We start from the raw sequence: 17,145 nt of genomic DNA, 5'->3' as shown, positions 1-17,145 counted from the left end.
GTTTTCCCCAGATGAAATCACAAGCTGAAGCCAGCGCCTTGCTAATTAGAAACTACCTGTGTTGCTGGCATCAGCTGAGATTTATTTCCATCCTGTTGTATTTCTATTGTAATTGCTCCCCCACTCCAACACGTGTTGCCGTGGCGGCCTCTGGAGCAGCACACTCAGGGACGAATGGAGCCGGCAATGCTCGAGGAGGGGAGGGGAGGTGCTGGGGCTGGATCCCAGCCATAATGAGCGCTCCTCTGCTTCGAAGCACAGACCCCTGTGTCCTCCCTCGATGCTGTGCTGGGAGGTTGGTTCCTCTGTCACATCGCAGCTTCATTAAAGCGCACGGTGCCCACAGGATGCTTCGCCACGCATGTGCAAGGCAAGATCTGAGCAGTAATCTGTCACTGTGCCACCATGCAGGCTGGGGTGGCCTCGCAATAGCTCATTATTTTGTCTCATTACAGCCACTCGTACCACAGCAGGGTAACCTGTCGCTGTAGGTTGGTAGCAGCTTGTCACACCAATCAATTACACAAATCCTCTCCCACACAAGAGGGGTCACAAACGCAATCGTACTCAGCACAATTTTGGTGCGAGAAGGAAGAACAGCTGATAAGGACCAGGAAGAGGAGGAGGATGGGGGGAGGCGACTAAGGGGCCACAACACCTCTGTCAGCATCTGTATGTCCCGGTTTGCAGGGCACGAGAGGCAATTGCATGTCTGAGACCATCCTGAGCTTCATCAGCAGAGCTTGGGGTGGGTGAGTCAGAGCTGGACTGGAGCAGCTACTGTGAATGGGAAAACTGGCACATTCCTTCTGCAGGATCTTAATCTACCCACTTTTGCACTTTCCTTCAAAAACACCTTCTGAGAAGTACAATGCATTTAAAACCACCCCAGCCCTGCTCCTTTCAGGGACACCTCTGACCCGAGTGATTTCTCAGGTGGCTGAGCTGTATGGAGCCAGAGCCTGCTTGGACCACAAAATGGGAAAGCAGAAAGAGTATGACAGTCTGGTTCTGTAACAAAAGCGTTTGTAACAGGGCAAACCTTCCAACCCTGGAAAGCAGGTCCCTGTACCCCTGTCATCCCTGAGGCACCGCACACGCCTTGCCCTGTCAATGCCGCTCCACTTCTCCAAAAACCCCAGCTTTGCCCCTGGGCCCACCCAAAAGCCTGCATTGGCTGCCTTGTGCAGTTCAACACCCTTTTGAAGACATAATGCACCATTTCGTCATGTGTTCCTGCCAGGAGCAAAACTGGGTACTAAGGTACCTCAAAACATAACTTCCAGCTGCTCTTGGTGCCAGCTCCAGCATGGGATCTCTTCTCCCCATGCCCTCCAACCTCAACCCACTGCTTCCTATTTGCCTTGGCGCAGGAGTCCGTCCCTCATGTGTGGCTCTGCACCTCAATTCCTCCTGTTTTATTCTGCAGGAGTTAAAGCACATGCTCTGTGCAGGTAGCACTCAATTGTTGTCTTGGCCCTAGGTGACCTGGTTGGTGGGGCTGCAAACGGCTCCTCCAGGTGGTCTTCAGCAGGCTCCACTCAGCTTGAGGCAAAACTTGTGTAACAAATGGGCACTCTCTTGTTCCCAAGTTTAAAGGCCCATTTGCTTCTTTACACTCCCAGGACTGGGGGTGATGATGAGAGCATGCAGAAAGGATTCATGGCCAGCTCTGACAACCTACAGCTCCTAGACAGGAGGCACACATGAAGGGTTGCCCAGCTCATTGCAGCACAGCACTCAGCCAGAGGGACCATGCTCATCTGCAGTTTGTGAAGGCACTAACACACCAGGTGATGGCTTTCCAGAGTGCTGGAGCCAAAATCTGACACGGTCCTCGTGCCCTGGGTTTGATGCAAAGGGCACCTGTGTCTGGCAGAGAGGTTTCATGGGCTTGTCCTTTGTAGTTCAAGGGATCCATTGAGCTCTCCCCAAATTCAGGAAGGTTTTTACGAGTCTCTGTGCAGCAGTCAGGGGTGAGGTTTGTGCACTCTGTCCTGCCCAGTCATGGGGAGATTGTTCCATGGTGACTCTCTCTAATGTATTCCTCGTGTGGTGCTGCATTTAAGCCACTCATTTATCTGCTCAGCTTGCAGCATACCAATCAGCCCAGGACTAGAACAGCAAGGTCAAGCCTGAACAGAGCTCTCCTTAGCCCTGAGAGTGATTCTGGAATATTCAGGACATGGTGCAAGCAGAATCCCCTGCTGTTTTACCTGACCTGTGGCCATACCCATTCTCCAGCAGTATTGAGAGTACTGTCCCAAGGAGGCTGGATGGAAGCAAGGTAAAGCCAATGGAGACAGCAGATCCCTGGCATGGAGTATGACTCCTCAGAGCTGTCTGCAGTACCATCAAGACCAGTGTACCTTCAACTAAGTCTTACCACGCACTTTCTGGCAGCCTGCTCAGCTTTAGACTGGTTCACAGCTCTGCCACATTCCCTGGTCACAGAGCCAGATCCTTCAGGTGACATTGATTCCTGGGAGAATGATCTCAGGAGCCATTCTGGCTGCACCTGGCAGCAGCCCAGGTTGGGTTAAGCTGGTTTCTTATCACACATGGAGCCGTTGATTCCCTGCAGAGCTGGATTGCACCAACCTGATAGTAGGAGAATTTCCAGTTCCCAGAAGACTTGTGAAGATACGGAAACAAGGAGAAACTAATTGATCTTTAAAGAGACTCCTCAGAAAATTGATTATCATGAAAGAGATGGGGCACAAACTCTGAGTTAAGCAGCAAGCACCCTCTTCACTCAAGCAGAACTCCATACTTGCGTCTCAGCTCAGCTACAAATACTGGGTCATCAAGCATCCCCACATGAACCCAGTGGCAAGTTTTGCACTGGGTGATATCATCCTACCATTTTATTTCATTTTTCCAATGAGAAGAAAAATAAAAAAAAAAAAAGAAAGAAAGAAAAAAAAAGAATACAAAATAAAAACTGAATGGAAACTACTACAGGAATTTTGAAATGTGTAGAAGCTGCATTTGCTGGCAAAATCCTGTGTTAGGGAATGTATTCCTGATTCAAAATCCATCCAAAGAGAGCTCGTGTGTCCTGCACCCATTGACAGTGCAGCAGGTTTTATGCTGGGTGCTTCTGCTTTATGTCAGTCTGTTTTCGTAAGTTCTGCTGCCCACATTCATTGCCGGTTGGTTTGGCAGTACTGTCCTCTGACTTACACTGAAATACTGTGGTGTGTACTACAGTTAATAATTACTGAGGTGCAGTAAAGATAATTGCCTCTTCTATAAAGAGTTAGCAGTTACATGGAGTAATTCATATTAAATACCTGCAAGTGAGCTAGTTGGGGTTGCATTTGTTAATTGATTTATTCAGTTGCTTCTATTAGAGAGTAAGCTATTCAGTTGCTAACTGAAAATAATGCTGAGTAATTCATTTGCTTCGGTTTTAACTTCCCCAAATCACTGAGTTGTGCGTGGTGCAAGCAGCTGGTCCCTGCACGGCTGTGCACTCACAGCATCTGCCACAGGAGGTCTCTCAGCTGCCTGGGTGTCCCTGGCTGCCACTGTGTCACCACCAGTCCTGCTGCTGCTCATTTCTACAGACAGGGACCCAGCGTGTATGCAAAAAGCCCATAGACTGCAGGTCAGCCTTGTACCACTGCTTTGAACCCACATGTAGAAAATTGATTGCTTGAGCATCGTCTACATCAAGGTGAGACGACACCATGCAGAGAGAGGTGACCAGCCCACACTGTCATGGCCATCACACAACTGGGAACACTGGAAATGGCTGAGAGCTGGGCTGTGTACTCCTGAAGCACACAGCTCAGGTAAGTGCCTAGATTTACAAGGCTGATATCTCCGATTCGCACAGAGTTGAGTTGTCTGAGAGTTGGCCAGTCCCAGCTGGGCTCTACCTGATGTGGAGCTGCATGCTCAGGAGATTTCACAGGGGAAGCGCTCTGTGCATCCAACACACAATTACAGAGCCTTGTGTTAAAAGCCAGGGTGTGGGAACAGGGACAGTGATAAGTCAGGGATGGGTCTGTCAGGGAGGTGGGGAAATGATCTTGAAAGGGACAGGTTTGTCTGGGAACACTGCTACAGTGAGAAGGCAGAGGAGTCCTACAGTAGAAGTATGTGGTGGACAGGGGCAGAAAGCACTCGCTGCTGGGGGCCTGAGAGCCAGGGGCCTGAGAGCTGAACATAGGGCTCCAGGTGGGGTCTTAGGAGAACAGAGGGGACAAATCACCTCCCTCAGCCTGCTGGCCACACTGCTTTTGGTGCCGCCCAGGATATGGTTGGCTTTCTGGACTGCAAGCGCACATTGCCAGATCATGGAGCTGGAGCTCTTGCCAGTGACAACCAAGCCAAAAAAGTCACTGAGTAACTCAGCCTTCTCCATATCCCAAGTGACCAGGTCTCCCGTCTCCTTCCGGACAGGGCCCACAATTTCCCTAGTCTTCCTTTTATCTCTGATGTACCTATCACACAGCCAGATCTCTCAAGGGAGAATCCAAATTACTTTCCTAACGAGTGTTACTCAGAATGTATCAGCTCAAATAAAGGCTCCATCCCTTTGAGGTTTAGTATAATTTTTCTGTTGAATTACCACGTGTGGATCTTACAGTCACATGGTTCCCTGAATAAATATAAAAGTCAGTGCATTGTTTCAGCAGTGAGTGTAGAGTATGTAGCCTGGACCTCAAGATCCAGGCCATGGAGGAAGGGATACATATGCCAGCACAGAGCAAAGAACACAGCTCAATGTGCCGTTAGCACAGATAATGAGGCACCTGAAATAGACCTCTTATGTTGACACATTTTATTCTAAATGTAGTGGGCAAAATTTGGAAATGCCGGAGTTATATCAATGATTGTCTTGACCTACATGGTGTGTGTGTGTATTTGGAAGGGAAATAAATGATCTTTTGAAACAGTGAAACCATCTATGCATTGACTTCCATGGTGCCATCTACCAAAAGATATCCCACGTAAGGGTTCAGTCATTGATCACAATAGGCTGGTGTGGTCTGCAATCAGACCAACGTGCCTGAGAACTTGGGGGATGCTGTCTGTGCTCCTCATTACCCACTGAAGCTTGTCACCATTGTAAAACAGCAGCTGATGACTACCTGTCAAACCCATAGCTTGCAGCCAAGTTGGAAACAATCCACCCATCTTTGGCAAGAACTGCCAGAAATTTTTTTGCTTAAGAGCAATAAGGGAATATGTGCAGAAAATTGGCAGATAGCCCAGTAAGCATGCCAGGCCCCTGTAGGGACGTATAAAGATCTGCTAGACCCAGCTTGGGTGCAAGTGGGATGGACTCAGCCTCTCTATGCAAATCAGCCTGGTGTCCCATCAGATCCAGTTTGGGTTGGTCCATCCATTTGGACACCGGGTTCACTGAGTTGCAGCCAGTCTCCACTTTCTGAACATCAGTCTGTCAATGGATGACCCATCACACATCAGTTTGGGCATGGCTGATGACCAACCCAGCCTATGGTGGATACCAGGCTGAGGATCCTTTAGACCACTGCAGCTTTTTTCAGAGGTCCACATCCTGAGCTAGGCCAGGATTAAACCCATCATGGTATAGAAGAGTTATCCTGTTGGACCTGAAGCATCCATTACTGTCTCTGTCCCTAGTTGCTTAGTAGTGCCTTGTGAGTGGGCTCTGGACTGCCAATGTACTTGGAATCATGGTGGTTTATTCACAAAGAAAAATCAAAGCTTCATCTGTCATCACCACCCTAACCAAAGGGAAGACTGTAACAGCCCATGACCATAGGGCGCTGAGAGCATGTGTCATGAGGCTTCTGACCTGGTCAAGTGGTTTCTGAAATCACAAGCAAAAAGAAAGTGAGTTGAAACGCCTGGGTTTCTTTAAACTTCACTTAAAGCAGACAGCGAGTCCCAGCTGACTTGCATGCTGTTCTTCCATATCGAGGAAATACTAAGGCTCTTAAGAAGTTAGTGAACACACATGTAATGCAAAAGTAAAGCATTAGCAAATCATAGGACGTAGCAAACTCACAGGCAGAGGGCCACAGAGTTTACTTAAGGAATGGATGAAAATAATGACATTTATTTCTGTTCAGTTAGAGAGCAAAGGAAAGGCAAGACTGGGTGAAACAAAGCAGATGTGAGAGCCATCTTGAACAAAGCAAAACAGAGTGCTTTTGGCACTGAGCTGGCTGTAATATCTGCCTAATCCTTGGTAAACCAATGTACTACATGTTAAATATTAAAGGCAGGAATTTATAAACATCCAGGAGGATGGAACTGAGAGCATCAGAATCACAAAAAGACAGTACCAGAAAAAATTATTGCTTTTTTTTTTTTTTTGATAGAAACCCCTAATTAACGCCTGAAAGGACCTTGATAGCAGCAGCCTGTCTGAATTTTATTAAAACATCTGATGCATTGTCTCATGAAGCCATACTTGAGAAATTAATTCAAACTGACTTGGCTGTAGCTAGAGTCACATGAGCTGTGAATGAATGGAGAACCACAAAGTGCAATAATAAACCATTATCTCTTGTACGGCAGCTCGTTTCTATACAAATGAACCTTGCTTTGTGTAAAACATGGGCCCTGCTCCGCTTTTACTTTGTCAGGCAGGAGTATCTCTGATGAAGCCACAAAGAACTAATGAAATATGCTCAGAGACTAGGAATATTGCATGGCAAAGTTGCTTTGTTCTCCATCTCCAGGATTTGGGAAAGGAGGCTGCTTCATGGAATTGTCACAATTTTAACAGTTAGTATGTTTGTATGCTTGCTTGGGAATGTTTGCTGTCTATAATTCTCATGACTTTCTTTACAAGTTTTACAGTACCTGGTATGTTTTCTTTAAGCCCCATCTGCTGAATTCATGTAGTTATCATCAAAATATCAAGAGCAAATTTCCACCCGTCCTGTTTGCTGAAAAAGCATGAAATATTGAGTAAAGCCTCCAGAGCACATCAACACACAATCAATGAATAACTGTTAATTATTTTCTGCTGTTTTTGCTGTGTTTGTCAATTCTCTCCCAGTATTTTCTCTGCGTGTGGATTACTTTTTTTTTTTAGATGCTGAAAGCAGTCATGACCATTTTTCACTCACCTTTAATTGTTACTCTCCTAGTAAAAAGACTCAGTAACCCAATAAAGGGATAGAAATTGTCTCAACTGACCTATCACATGTACTGAATAGTAATTAGCAGTCAGTTGTCACAACAAAGAGTTTCTGGTAACCCTGGAGAATGAAAATGATTTACGTGCACTTACAGCATCCATATGAATAATGAATCCATTTGCAGGACTGAGTATCAGCTCATGAATGAAACTACAACCAAGGAGCACTGAGTAATACAACAAAGATTAATCATTGTGAGCTGTTTTCATAAATGCACAAACTAGAAGCTCAGAGGGGACCATCACTCAAGCTGGGTGGTAGAATGAGTCTAAGTAGGGTTGTCACAAGTTTTCCTCCTTAGCAGGAATGAGAAAGATTACAAAATAGCTGTGTTTTCCTTTGCAGGCTCTGTTTCCATTTCTGACATTGGTATTCGTGATTACAGCAAACTTTTGAGCTGAAATTAAGTACTTTCTTTAGAATCTCATTTTTAAAATGGAACATGGCATCAAAATGAGTATTTCCTTTCATATTTTATTTTGAAAAATGTCAGTCGAAAGCTTCAGCCAGATGTAAATAAAAATTTAGACTGCTTTGTCAAGTACCAGAGCTGATTTAATGCCTTCTGTTTTCTTTTTTTTTTTTTTTTTTGAGCATATTAGAAAAACTAAAGGTATGAAATAGTGCGTGGGGGATTCCTTGCTAGGATCAGAAAAATGTCTGATAAAAGCACCAATGCATTTGGTGTAAAGAATTAGTGCAGATTTAGAAACTTACCATACAAGAGCAATGAGGAATCCTGTTGAAAGCCATGGGAGAGCCAAGGCTCAGAGAAGGTCTTTCCCAAGGAGAAGACACTGAGCTGTCTTCTAACAGAGCCACTGGCTCTGTAGTGGGAGTGCTGCAGGGTGGCTGGGAGGACCTAAGAGGTGACAGCTAGAAGACTCCTCAGCTGAACTGCTCTTGGAGGACACGCAGGGTGCAGTCTAGGGCGGCACAGGATGGAAAAGACTTCATCCTACCTGCATGCTACCAGGTATGGGGATGAAAGGCATATGGAGATTTATGATGTTGCTGTTTGACTGTCCCTGTTGATGCAGGGTTATCGTTTTAGGTTCACCCTGACACCAAGCCCCCTCTGCTGTGGCAGTCTGGAAGCAGCACACTGCAGTTTATTCTCCTGACAATTGCTTTCGCCTAGCTGAAATGGCTGGTCTAAGCTTTGGGGAGGGGAAGGGGTCAGTGTCTTTCAATGGCTGGGGGATGAAGGCGAATCACTTAATCACACTGCTGCAGTGCTGCCACTGACACAGAGATGAGAAAGTGCAGACCTGCACATGTGGGTCTGGTGTGCACTCTCCACCCCCTTATGGGCACAGACCGTCATTTCCCAGCTAATAAATGGCCTGTTTTAACACAAAGCAAATGCTGAGGGCTTTGTCCACCTGCAGAAGTGCAGGAATCTGAAGAGCTCTTCTCTTTTGGAAGGGATGGGTTGAGGAGATACCACCACAGCCCTACTCAGGCAGGCAGGATGACCATGTCAGAGGCCTAGTGGTGTTAATGCATGACAGCCTTCTAGTCCGGCCCATTTACCCAGCAGGTATCTTGGTCTGTGGACACAAGGCACACCCCCATGCCCTCAGAGTCATGCCCACATCTCTACTCACCGGAGCAGTCCACCAAACCCCAGGACACAGCTCAGCTGTGCTCCCTTTTACTGCCTGGCCTCCCCACCATGACACCCCAGGGGCACCCAGGGGAATGGTCTTCAGCACAGAGATGCCTCTCATGAGATGTACACGGACACGAAAATCCCTATACCAGTTTCCACACAGAGGTGTCACAAGGGCGATCACCCCCACCACAGCCAGCCGAGGCCAACAGCATCCAGAACCACTCACCAAACCACCATGGTACACCCTCACATGGCTGGCACCAGCCCTTTGCATCACCCCCAGATCTTACACTGCCCCTTTGCTCCCCTGCACCCAGAACTGCTGGTGGCCTCTGCACACACGCAGGGTCAACCCTACACAAACGTAGAACCCTACCTGGGTCCTGCTTGATTTAATTCAGCCCACACCCCAGCACCCTCCAGGATGGAGCTCTCTATCCCATTATTCCCACTACCCACTATCTGTGTTACAGTGCAGCCCCGGATCAGAGCTCTGGCAGCCAAAAGATGGAGTTGCCTTAGCAACAGGAGTGGCATGAAAGTGCAGGGACTTGCTGGCATCCCTTCAGCACCCTCACATCCACAGGCTGAGGCAGCCAGCTCACACCCAGGTCAGAGGAAGGGAGGAGAGAGCAGAGCCTTACCAGCTGGAGTCATGCCCCAGTCGCCCTGAGCTATTACACCAGGAGTAAATTGCATGTAGGTTTTGCTTTGCTAATTGCTGCCTTTATCCCAGCTTCTGAGGCTGCAGTAGTAGGGTGATAACCAGGAATAAATACATTTAAATAACAAACGACAGAAGCTCCAAATTGCTGGCTATAATTTGTTGTTAAGTGCCACATAAGTGGGGTCAATTCTGTCCGAGCTAAAATAGGTTGCCAGGCAAGAGCCAGAACAAAGGGAAAGCCCCAGGAAGCTCTGGGGGGAAGACTCTGCCCTCCGCCTGAAGGGCAGTGCTGCCCAAGACACAGAAGCTCAGCAGGATCCCTATGTAAAGAGCTGAGCATGCATTTCAGTCTGGTGACGGACCACAGAGTGAAGAATGTGATGAGTACAGAAATCCATTCACAATGTGCACAGGACTTCCCCACAGGGCTATCTCCAATTCACAGCTACTCAGAGGTGCCCTGGAAAAGCTGAGGATTGACCCTTGGGAATGCTGCAGGCACAGGAGTCAAGCTGGAGAGCAGATGCACTAGAAGGCAGAGCATCTCCCTGGTCACTGCTGCTAACCTGCATGTGTCGGCAAGCACTCAGCCTGCAGGGCAGTGTTTGTGTGTGCACTGGTGTATGGTGTCATAATGGAATTACAATACCTAAAATAACAGGGGGGATTTCCATGCAGGAGGTCTCAAACTTCAGCATACCTTGGCTGCTCCTTCCCTCTGCATGTCTGGGACTAGTGTGGCCTATGGCATGTCAGTAAGAGGAAAAGCTTTATCCAGAGCAATAGGCCGTAAGCTAGCAAGGGAGACTAACCATGACTCAATAATTATTAATTAATTAATGACCCAATTAATAATTAAGTTCATGAACCATTTATTTGACTAGGGGTTCCAAGATGCTAACACATGGAATTGCAGCATCTGTTGGAGATATTTCATGGTAAAGACTGATGCTGCTCCTCAGGGTCCCAGGCCTGTGCACAGAGAGGAGTTGCAGAGAAGTTAGGTGTGGATGGGACAGGAAAGTCAGTCTCAGAGCAAGCTATACATGGTTGTTAAAAAATGTCCCCCTAAAATAATAATTGCCCACTGCTAGGAAGTTATCCAATACTGCTAATTTTTTTCTTGCCAAAATATCATTTTTGGACAAAAGCCATGAAAAATTGTATTTTGCAATAACATGCCTGCTCCAAAAAAAATAAATCTGTAATAGTGTCACCAGGTAGAGAAGAGAAGCTGCAAACATTCAGGTCAACTCCACTGCAGACTTTCAGTATTCATTAGTGTATCTTAGACTGCATTTTCAAGATTGCCTTATTCAGAGACAATACACAAGACAATAACAAGAGCTAAATTAGGATAAATTACATCTAGAAGCACAGTGTTTACAAGGACTGATAATTCACCCACAGCATCAGATGACTTTTATGGCAAGAATCTGCTTTTAGTGGGCTCAGCTGTTGCGAATGAATGATTCTCCATACCAATGCAGATTTGATTTACCTGGGAAGTGTTTAGTTACTCCTAAGGATGGGAGTATAAGGATAGATAGATAGATGAATGAATGGATGGATAGATGGTTGGACTGACAGACAGATAGGCAGACTAATACTCAATATAACATTTGGTCTTCTTTGAAATGATGGTACAGAGTTGTATTCAGCAGTTTTAGAAGGTAAATGGACTAGCCACAAATTAAATCACAGACATTCTCCAGGAGTAAGCTGCTCTTAGAGAAATTAAGCACTTGCAAGAGATACAAACGCAGCTTTCTTGTTTCATTCAGATTAAAATTTCCAATGATGAACACAAAATGCTTGATTCAGCACAAAAAGGGATATCATCCCCAATGGCTGGATATCTTTCCAGATACTGTCAACTTAAAAAAAAAAAAAAAAAAAACAGGCCCCAATTACAGGAGCAGCAAGTTGCTCAACCCATGAAAGCTAACTGCATAAAGTCAACATGCATTTCTTCTTTGCAGTCCTGAAGCAGATTATCAGTCTGTGACATACATGAATCAGCAACATATGGAGTGAAAATACTTTGTCAGAATTTGAGAAAATATCCAGGAAATAATTTGAATGTTTTAGAAACCTTGCAAAAAAAAATCTACATAAACAAGATGCTTAGATGGAAGCTGCTAGAGTGTGGGGATGACCTTTTCTGAGCAGATTTAGATGAAACAAACTTCTGAGTTGAGGTTAAGAAGATTTTGTGAAGATGGATAGGGAGGCAGAAGCAGAAAAGATGAAAAATTGCTTCCATACTGCTGCTAAAGGACATGCTAGATTATGAGATGAAAATAAAACACAGTAACACTTGGGTGGTGAAGACTGCATTCCTAACAGGAATTAAACAACATGCAAGATCAGCACAGTGGATCATGGATATGGCCAGTATTCATAATGGTCCCCATCTCTAGCTAGACAATTTGTCCCCCCTTGTAGCTTGGTTATGAACCTGACTCAGTAAGTGCTCCTAGTTACTGCCACCTCAAGACCCACAGCTCATCAAAGGCTACGAAATTTGACGGTGCGTGCACCAGTTCGCCCACAGCAAGTTCCAAGCTTGGCTGTGAGTTGGCAAAGTGCCATGACAGGACAGCATATCAAGACCTTGCTCTAATTTTATCACATGGTTATGCTAACGATGTAAAACAGCTACGGTCTGAAAGCATATGGTGCAGTATAAAAATCTCTATAGAATGAATTACTGCAACTTCACGCAGGAGATGCGGAAAAATTTAGAAAAGCATTTCAGCACATTTTAATATGAAATATCTTATAAAACTGCTCATCAGCTGATATAATATGATTTCAAAGTAGCAGTTACTTCTTTTAATTTTGTACATACAGATATACATATGCATCCCACAGATTGATGGCGACTGAGAGTCCCGCAAATGAATTCCTCTGTTGTGGTGACAGTGTGCTACATATCTTAATAAAAGTGCCACAGTTGGGCCTCAGATTGTGTAATATGATCTCATCATTGATTTTCATGTAATGGGATGCTAAATAACTTTGCCAATGTACAACAGATCAATGAGGAAGGTGCATGGCGCATGGTGTATCAATGTTCAGCATAAAGATTACATTATGAGCCTCGTTCATTTAAGCAGTGAGATGATCAATAGCAGCTAACTTCAATCAAAAACACATCAATTAATAATTGCTTTTCAGCTTCTGTCCTTTTTTGTCATTTCAGCTATTTGGCAGGTGAACTTTATACTCTCCCAGCTATCAAGCTGTGGCTGATTGCCCAGGCAAGTATATCAGATAGATAGATCAGATTAGATTAGACTTTACAGCTATATACAAACTTCAGGTTCTTTGTCTAGGCCACTAATAACAAGTTAATAAAAACTTAAATTATTGTCAGCACTTGCTTATTGATACTCCCAGATGAAAAACACAGAACTTGTTTAAGAAGCTGTATTAAGATTGTTAAAGACATAACAATTACTCAGGGCAAATTTGGTTTGACTGGGCTTTGCATCAAGCTCTTAGGAAGAAATAAGCTTAAATGCAAAACAGAAAACAGGAACTTAAAACATAACTGTTAGAAAACTGAGAAAGGTACAAATAAGTGAAGTCCATACGAGAAAGATAAATACTTTGTGAAATTTACCCAGCAACAAACACACTCCGCCTCCTCACACCTTGTTGAGGTGGAGTTACATGAAGGAGTACTGCTTGATAACCATCTCCCATCTCCTTGGACTGGCCCATGGCCCTGACACTGAATAGTGAGAGCAGGGAGACCAAGTTTCTTCAGATGAAACAGAATCCTCTCATTTCCTTTTTTTGCTTTTTTGTAGCCAAAGAATAGCTGAAATCATGACCAACTTGAGTGTGGTAGGCTGAACCAGGATGAGCTGACAAGGCAGGGCAGGAAACAGTCTGGTTTCTGTTTTCTGCCACATTTCCTGGCCACATCCAGGGCATTTCTGTATGGGGTTCTGACACTTTGGAACGGGTTGCTTTCTTGGTTGGTAGGACGCTGCCAGTCCCTAGTAAATTCATACAGAATATCACCACTCTTACAGTGGCTGTCTTGATGACACTTATCCTCCCAACCCTTCCTTCTTAAAAAGGTAAAATACCTTTCTGGGTGTAGCTCTTTTAAGAAAGATCTGCTATGTTTGCATTAGTGTTCTCATTTCCACATGTATTCCTTAGGCCATTTCCTTCCCACTGAAACAACTAAGGCATTGCTAACCCTTCCATCTTGGATATTTCCTCCAGATTCTGAATCTCAGCAATTTTTGCTTGCAAAGCTTCCAGCACCACTTGCTTCTTGCAGGTGGAATGAAACTACAGAGGCTGAAAGGAAACGTGATGTCCATTATTGTCGATCCCCAGCACTCTTTTTTCTACCTTCTCGGGGAGCAGTGGACACCTTTGGCAAACTGAGTTCCTCGGGATACAGAAACCATCCTGCCTGGCCCCATAACAAGAACAAGGTTCCCAGATCCTAGCCACCTTCTCCCCAGCTTCACCAGCACCTCATGAACATAGGGTCCTGCTTTATACAAAGACCAGCCAACCTCCCTGACCAGAGAACAGTTCTCCAACTTCTAATGGGAATCTAAAGCTGGAGGCTCAGAAATCAGGGTGTTTGGTGTCTTGTGCTGTTGTAAGACCAAGAGAACAGCAAATAGATATACCAGGACTCCTTCTTTCATTTTGTTGTATAGACGAGTTGAGAATTGACTGTTAGTCCAGAGTCACATCCTTCATAGCCTAGGGGTGGTGTGGTTAATGAAGAATCAATGTTTGGGATTTCCTTGAGGGAGTCCCAAATCATTAGTACTGTTATAATCCCACCCCACCCCCCTTCATAGAATCCGTGCCTTGGATGAAGAAAATTAAGGCTACATAGGGCTTTGGACCTTACTGTGGTCCAAGTGTTTCAGGACAGTGGTTGATCTATAACAGACATTCCTGCAGTTGTGGCCCAGCACCATAAACTGAGACTGAAGTTCCATGGGAAGATCCCACGACATGGGGCAGGACATAAAGGTTGAAGAAATGTTTGTGAACAGAGCAGTAGGATTGCACATTTCTCCCGTCGGTAGGAAAGAAACAAGCAGTATGGTCATCATACTTTCAGGGAAGCCCCATGCAGTGTAAGCAGGTCTGAAGCCAAACACCCCAGAGAGGGTATCCTACCCCTCCTGGCTCTGGACTGATCCCAGCTGTCCAGCACAGCACACATACTTTAAACCAGGTTTCTGCACTGGGATATAAAATTCACATCCACACAGTGATGGCTGTTTCCCTACAGCATGTAGCTGAGGACTGGGAACATCAGTACGAAACTCGTGTCATTGCCCAGCACGGTGGGAAACCCAGACCTGCTGCTGGCTGCTGCAAGCCATCAGCAGACCTAGAGAAAGTGTGTGACTAAGTGTGAATGAAGAATGGGCTTGCAAATGTAGCAACCTGTTCATAGAAAATTCACGAAGAGGAAGAAAGGCAGAACTGCCTGAATTAATTATTTCTTGCAGATGATTCACTTGCCTCTAATTATAGTTGAGCTTCTAAACACAAATGTCAATTAAAATGTTATAGTTCTTCCTGCAGCTGTCATTCATGTGCTGGTGAAGTGATCAAGGCCAGAGCTATTAAAATCCTTCAGAGTGAAAATCAGTGAAAAAGAGCCCTTGGTGAAATAAAATTGTCAAGGAGTTTTGTCCTCAACATTTTAGGCCCACAAAGCTATTATCTGTATTCAATGCCAGCCGTCTGCTGTATTCCCAGCAGGCAATCAAGGGTTTTTAGGGATACTTTCTTATTTCTGTGAAAATGCAATGGTACGCACAGACCCCCTGCCATCTTTAAGTGGTGTGGGGGAAAAGGGCAGGACATGACTGTTACTGTCTGGACTGTCACCACAAGCAGGAAAGGAAGAAAGACGGAAAAAAAGCATAGTACCACCCGAATGATCACAGTAGGCTCCCTGCCTGTGTGTTGGCTGGTGACTTTCAAGGAGCATATGCCTCAGAATTAAGCGTCTATTGTATTTTACCTCTGTTAAGTTAACTATGATAAGCTAACTTATGATAACTTATTCTATGATAAATTAACAAGGTTTGGGTCAGCATTTTGAGACATTTAGATGAGAAGCCCATGTGCAAGACTACTCCTTTGGGGCTGTTCTTCCCCTTCCAGTGTGGCCAGGTTTTTCCTTGGGTCACTACCCAGCAGGACAACTGGGTCATGTCCAATTTCCCTCACCTGGAGCTTGGACCTCGGGTTCTTGGTCTCCAGGTGGTTGAGGACTGCTCTTGGCTTCTTTTCAACAGGCTTCAGCTCAGCCACCAGGCTCCCTGCTGCAAGCACATAGCAGGAGCTCATGGAGCCCACACTCAAGGCACTGCCTTTTCTGGGATGATGTGTCTGAGTTATGTATTAGGCAAGTCAGGACCCCAAGAAGAGAAGAATCCCAGGAGGAAAGGCAGTTCCTTGCCCAGGACTTCATCACTGCAGAGGGAGAAGCTTTGTAGATCGCCGTGGTTGCCCTCATCACAGAATCAAAAACCCACAGAATATCCCACTTCGGAAGCACCCCACAAGGATCATCAAGTTCCACTCCTGGCTCCACAAAGGACCACCCGAAATTCAGACCATATTTCTGAGGGCATTGGCCAAATGCTTCTTGAACCCCAGTAGGATCAGCATTGTGACCACTGCCCTGGGGAGCCTGTGCCAGTGCCCGACTACTCTCTGTGAAGAACCTTTTTCTAACACCCAGCCTGAACCTTCCCTGTCACAGCTTCATGCTGTTTCATGTATCCTAGCAGGATGCAGGGTGCCTGTTATTGGCAACGAGTTGCACTTGAACCTTCCGGGATGCCTGACCACTATTCCCTGTTACCAGCAGCACCTGGATGAGGAGTTCCCTGCCACTGAAGCCTCCATGCGACATCCCTGTAGGTAACAGAGATCTCTTCAGGCAGGCAGGCAGTTGTTGTTCCATATGAAGTAAAGCCCTAACTAGCATCTCTGCTTGTTCCATTATTTAAGCTTTCTCTTGGTCAAATGTGCCCAAATAACTCAGGTTGGATACTAGCCATTCAGCGAAGACTCCTAGAGCAAAATTAATAATCCGCTGCCTCCTGTTCAGCATGCTCAGTACCATCTCAGCTGTTAATTCTGCAGCCTGTGAGCATTTGGAGTTTACAGTTATTTTCCTAGGACAGATGGCAGACAGCACTGTAGTAGAGGGGCAGATGGCTGTGCACCTATGAGCAAAAAAAAAAAAAAAATAGAATAGAATAAAGAAAAAAAAAAAGAAAAGAAAAAACCTGCATGGTTAAGCTGAAAAGTAAGCAGACTCTGCTTCTGTTCTTAGACACAGCACGTAAACCCAGCTACGTCCATGTGACTTTCATCTCACATATAGAAGTGAGATCAAGATGATCAGGATGTAGCCCTTAGGCTTTATTAAAGCGTGATGTGTAGAAGGAGACTCAATTTTATCACTGAATATATGATCTGAGGATAAGAAAGTCAGAGCAAGCCTGGGAAAAGGTGACAATGGGTAACAGCTTCATTGACACATGACAGCTGTGTGTGATCTCCCTCCTTTCCCAACTTGTGATGAATTAGGGAAGGTCTGATGAAGCCTGTAGCTTCCAGAGGAAAGGCAGAGCATGCAGAAGAAAGACACAACAAATAGCCAAGATGAGCTGGAACCT

At 45.4% G+C, this 17,145-nt stretch overlaps 1 long non-coding RNA gene across 1 annotated transcript; it reads right to left on the bottom strand.

The window, feature by feature from the left end:
• Positions 1-3,610: 3,610 nt before the first annotated feature.
• LOC110352117 (uncharacterized) lies at positions 3,611-9,779 on the bottom strand. The gene is made up of 4 exons (XR_002400543.4): positions 9,417-9,779; positions 7,872-8,123; positions 6,814-6,899; positions 3,611-5,812 (listed from the first exon to the last, which is right to left on the bottom strand). It is a non-coding gene; the product is annotated as an uncharacterized lncRNA (long non-coding RNA).
• Between the last annotated feature and the right edge of the window lie 7,366 nt (positions 9,780-17,145).

The sequence above is a fragment of the Anas platyrhynchos genome, chromosome 16 (genome assembly GCF_047663525.1).
Source record: "Anas platyrhynchos isolate ZD024472 breed Pekin duck chromosome 16, IASCAAS_PekinDuck_T2T, whole genome shotgun sequence".
Classification (NCBI taxonomy): domain Eukaryota; kingdom Metazoa; phylum Chordata; class Aves; order Anseriformes; family Anatidae; genus Anas; species Anas platyrhynchos.
This window is presented reverse-complemented; position numbering and strand designations above follow the sequence as displayed.